We start from the raw sequence: 6022 nt of genomic DNA on the forward strand, positions 1-6022 counted from the left end.
CGATGATAAGAGTTTGTTCAGTACCTTTGAGGAGAAATACCTCACGATACTCATAGAGATGGGTGGCGATGAAAGGCACCATGTTTCAGGTGAAGGTACGGTTGCTTTTCAGAGGGAGCATGCAGTTTGCATCACCTTGACAGATGTGAAGTATGTGCCAGGACTGAAGAAGAACTTGGTATTGATTGCGATGTTGGAGGACAATGGCTATGATGTAGTCTTCACTAAGGGAAAGGTTTTCATTAGACACATCACCACGAGACAAGTGAAGCAAATCAGTTCACAAGTCAAGAACTTGTATGCTCTTGCAGTTCAAGATGCATGTAAATCCTTGAGGAGCAAGGAAACTGTTGGAGATTTGGTGGTTGAGAGGGAGAGTACATTACCTCTCAACATGCAATACCAAAATAAGTCTTAGACAATTGTGGAGGAGCCACAATTAGTGAAGCAGCCTCAGGATGTTGTGGAGTAGCCACAATTGGAGAAGCTGAGAGGAGACCGAGTGGAGGCATCCAATCATGCAGAGACCTCCAATAGGGGGAAATTTCAAGCCAAGTGGGCAGAGGGATCACATGCATCCATACCTCTAGGTGTGAGGTGGGGTGATGTGAAGTGATAGTCCCAAGAAGGCTGAAATAGGGGCAGGATCCTTGAGGTACCTAGCCTCTTTGATTAGGCCTTTCTATGGGAGCCATGACAAGGAGTAGCATGACTAGCTAAGTGGGTAGAGATAGATGCAGGTGGAGCGATAGAGGAAGCTTCAGCATCAGAGGGTGTTTCTAGCCCAATAGGGAGGTCAATTGGGAGATCAGTTACTTACTTCTTAGTAACTGAGTTGCAGTGTAGCATTGGGCAGCACGATGCAACATGATGAGAGGAGGCGCAATTTTTGGAGATAGGACCAGAAACATCATGGATTCAGCTTGAGGAATCAGTGTGATAAATGCAATCATAGATCAAAGTAACAGAGGCCAGAGTAGTCGGATACTAAAGAGCACAGAGGTGAAGAGTTTTCAGTCGACAGAGGCAATAGCAGTCAGAGACTTTGATGACAGAGGCATCATTCTGATTCAGGTTGGATATTTTTTGCATTCCTAGAGTTGTTGGAGCAACAACACTTGAGAGAAGTGTTGCATGCAAAACATTCCAAAGGTTCAGGATCAAGTTCGAGTTGAATGCCTTTCTTGTTGAGAGATATTGTTGAAAATAGATACAAGAAATGCTAAAAATAGAATTTCTATAAATAGCATTTCAAGATATACTCCAACTCTATTGGAAATAGAAAAAAATAGAAATACTAAAAATAGCATTTCGGGATAGATTCCAATTTTAATTAGTCCCTAAATTAAAATTGAGAATTAAAATTCGAATTTAGTCTCACTAGCTGTTTGAAAAATATTTAATTAATTCATCTTGAGTTAACTAGTTGGAGAAAATCAAACATGAAATCTAAGTGAAGACATGCAACAGTTATCCCTTTGATTGAGGAAGTTATCCTTTAATTAAGGAGATAAGGATGAGTTGTAATTGAGTTGTAATTAGTTAGCTCAGTTAACTGAGTTAAGTCCAGTTAAATTAGTTCCAAACAGTTGGCGGAAGTAATTGTGAGTTCAATCAGTTAATGCATGCATGCATGCAACTAGTGTTCTCCAGATAACTGAATATTCTCTCATAAATAATTCATGCATGTCAGTTCAGAGAAAGACCCAGTTGAGATTAAAGACAAGGACATTGTACTATTAGTTGGAGGAATTTTCCTATAAAGGAAACTTATCCATGCAGAAGGAATTATCTCCTTCAGGATTGTGCGGTTATTTCAGAGGTTAGCATTGTCTGTGAGGTGAGAATCACATAGGTTGCAGCGGGAGGACCCAGGAGGCTTGGAGGACTGAAGGAAGGCATGTGTTGTCTATTCTGTCTATGAGCAGCAGTGAGGGATTGTACTAAGATCTGGATAGCTTGAGAGCTAAAGCTTTGTGTAATCCTGAGATATTTCCACTTGTATGATAATACAGATAGCAGGGTTTTTAGCTAAGGCTTTCCCCAGAGCATTATTTTATGTTTCATGCGTGATTATTTCTTCTTCTCTGTTATATGTGTTCTATTTGATCTTGCTCAAAATCGATTAAGCTTCTGCAAGTTTGATTGTAGAAGTAGATTAAGTATTTTGCTTTAGTACATTGCATAATTAGTTTAATCTACAGTGAGAATTTCTACAACTAATACCAATGAGAAGGATAGGGACGCTAGCATGGAGTATATACCAAAGAACAGCCAGCAAAAGGATGATCTACCGAGCATTGCGGAGCTTAGTAGGGACCATGAGATCACCCCAAGTGAGGCGGGAACGGAGAACCATGAACTGCAGGAGATTCTAGAGAGGGAGAACTTAGATCTAGAAATTTTCCTGGAGTAGGGTATTTCCAATGGGTTTGACTCCCTAACAAAAGAGGAGTTTGACAAGGTTCAACATCTCTTCCTCTAGAGATCCCAATCGAAGGGTTCTGGAGTCAAAAGAAACCATGATAATCAGGAGAATAGAGGGATGAAAACAATGGAGGAAACACCGAGGCACTCTTCCAAGAACCCGGGTAGGAAAAGAGGAAGGAAAAGACAGAATGAGCTACTGACCGAATGTGGAAAACTCATGATTAACTCAAATAAGATGAGAGATCTCACTAGTTACTCCTTTACAAACCTTGCTTAATGAAGCTTACAACCTGGAACATCAGGGGCCTAGGAAGTAAAAGCAAACAAAGAAATCTTAGCAGTGGAATAAAAGAAGAAAAACCAAACATGGTTTCTATTCAGGAAACAAAGTGTTCGATGGAAAAGATCAGATAAATACATAGCAAATGGTTAAGAAAGTATGAGTATCTAGAGGTTAAGGTAGATAACTCGGTAGAGGGGATTCTTACACATTGGGATCCCCAGAAACTTGGAATCCTGGATGTAGAGGCGTCCAGGAACTATCTATCATTGGTGATTCAACCTTTGGGTGTGTTGTGGCCAGCAACAACCCCCCTTCTTATTTAGTGTTATTCTTAATACTAAATAAGTGGGGACCCTTAGTCAAAAAATTTAAAAATTAATTAGTGCTTGTATTTCCTTTTTAATAAAACTTACCGTCATAAGCTTAGAAGAATATCCTTGAAAATTCTAAAAAGCTTAAGTTTTATGGTAAGGTAGGATAAAATCATGCCTTAAGAAATATCGCATCGCAAAAAGATAATGGATACCTCCTTGCAAGCCGAATTCTAAGATTGCGAGATCGCGATGCGAAACTACACATTAAGAAAACATTTATCGCATCACATTCCTCAAAAATCACTTACGCTGAAAAAACCCAAACTACCGATATGCGATGGCGCATATCACAAATTGCATTTCGCAGAAAACAGATTAACAAAAATTGTCATATGCCACGCTCCTGCGATATTGCAATATTACGATTTTGCGATAGAGCGACAAAGCGATATTGTGAATTTGCGACATTGTGATATGGCGAGCAAGCGACAAAGCGATAGAGCGATTCTGCAAAATTGTGATATGGCGAGCAAGCGATAAAGTGATAGAGCGATCTTGCGATGTTGCGATTCTGCGATATTGCGATCTATTATATTGTGAAGCAAATCGTAAAATCGCTTCATCGTAGATCTTTCGGGCTTGTCGTTCGAAAAAATATTTTCCATAAACCGAGACCTGGTTATGTGCTTTAATGCTAATTAATGAGTTAGTTGCCAATCATTAATGAAATAGGGTTTCATGCTTATCGAAAAGTCATTTCATGTAAGGTGGTGTATTTTATATGTCTTCAGCATTTAAAACTTTCTCGTCACATTTCCTTATCATTATTCTCACTTCACTTGTAAACTGCAGGAACAGAGAACAGAGAATTATACAAAGTAGTATACAGGATACTATGGGGAAGAAAAGCAAAACTCAGAGCTCTAACGACAAAGAAATGACGCCCCTATATATGGACACTGCCTGTAATAGAGACGTTGGTATTACTACTTGCGAAGGCACGTATAGTTTACTTGAGGAAGAGAATCCCAGAGTGATGGAAGTTGTGGCTACTGCAGGCTCACATGGTTCTTCTCAGGCATCCATTACAGAGCTAGCTTGTTCATTCTTACACCGAATAGCGGTGAGGCCCAAAATTCTTCCATACATGTACATGGTTAAATGGATACTGGACAGCGCTGACATAAAAAATAGACAATTTAAAACTCAGGGTCAAGAGCTTACGGAATCATTATTTTCAAAAAATTTGAGCTTTATATCCACTAAAAGAAAACGCGCAAAAGGCGAAAAATGCACCAAGGAAGCCCAGATCAAGAAACGGAGGCAGTTTCCGAGGCGCTATCGTGCATAGCTGGGCGAAACTTCTTGAAAAGGAAAGCTTCTAATTGCTCAGTCACCTATAAGCCCAGAAATTTGTAAAAAGAATGCTAGATGTTAAATAAAAAGTAAAACATGAAACCTAAAACCAGTAGTAATTGTCTGAAATATCTTCAATATGGTATGTACATATGAACAACAATTGTAGACAGGCTAGAAATAGAAGGCTCAAGAAAAGGCAGAATTGATCAAAAGATTAACTAAGTTGATTTGGGATTCTTACTGGGCACATTTGGTAAAACCACACAGCCAGTGTATGACTCTCGAATGCATCATCAATTCTTCCGAGAAGATGGCGCCAGCTCTTGCCAATTCTGTTTTCATAGCACAGCTAAAATCGGAAGTCGGTCAGCCGACTCTTCTCAAGCAAATGCTGGATTCTTGCGATTTCAAGGATCAGATACAGAAATAGTTAGTTGTTAGTTTTAGATTCAATATTAGTATTAATTTTTCTTTATTTTTGCTAAAATGAGGACTGTCATTTAAATCGTATCCTACATTTTTGTAATAAGTTATTTTTAGATTTAGCTAGTAGTATTTAAACCCTTCTCATGCATGTAGAGAAGGGTCCTGAAATTTGTCAAAAACTTATCCCCAGAACATGCACTTTTGTACCCTCTGAGGAGTTTTTGATGAATGAATGGAACATGATTTATTGATATCTGTATTTAATATCTGCTACTGATGTTGTACTTCTGTACTCTTAGTGGATGTTGGATTAAGAAGAGATAAATCATTATCGCTGAAGCTCATGAGTAGAACTAGTTATAAATGGTACTGTTATCTCTTAACTATTTCTGCTTTTGTGTCAAGGTGATATTTATGTTCAATTGTTTATATATCGGTGCATGAATGCTTGAGTTATCATTTGGCACTTTTGTACGGTGATAGCTATTTATTTATGCTTAATGTATGAGTAGCTTATTATGCGATATGTTTTTCACAACTGTTTCATCTAACTTTTTATATGAAGTAGTTCGTCTCTATTGCATTATTTTCTCATAACAGTTGAATGATCTTTATTACCAATTATTATTTGAAATCATTTTAGATCGCATAATGGAAGGATTACACCCCGGGTTAGTATAGAATTAGATGTTTCTGTTTATTAGAATACAATTTCATTTTATTAGATTAGAGTCAGAATTAGAGCATCTCACTTAGGAACTTTTAGAAAGGAAATATCAATTCTTCACACACACACACATGAATTGGGAAACTGGTCCCATATCCCTAGTCAAACCCACTATACCAAATGGAAAAGGAGCTCCTAACCAAGGCGGACCGGGTGGGTATCCCCCTTGTTGTAGACCCGATTTTCGGGGCTTCAACATATTCAGCGCTAGAAGGAGGATCTTGAACTGTGAATGGCAAGCAATTCTAAATCTAAATACCATTCTGAGAGTAAATCGCTCTCAGCATCACCCCCGACTTCTCCATTGCATTTAGAATCTTTAAATCTAGAGCCAGAAGTTGCAAGAGCAACAGCCGTTGCTACAAACCCTAACATTTCACAAAAATCTACTATTGAACCTCCTGAAGTTGAATCTTTGATTCACAAACTTCAGCGATTTTCTATATCTCCTCAAAGATCTGATAAATCTCAAGGCAGTGTGAC

Source organism: Pinus tabuliformis, chromosome Q (genome assembly GCF_031772625.1).
Source record: "Pinus tabuliformis cultivar Carrire ecotype Pingquan chromosome Q, CPIR1, whole genome shotgun sequence".
Classification (NCBI taxonomy): Eukaryota; Viridiplantae; Streptophyta; class Pinopsida; order Pinales; family Pinaceae; genus Pinus; species Pinus tabuliformis.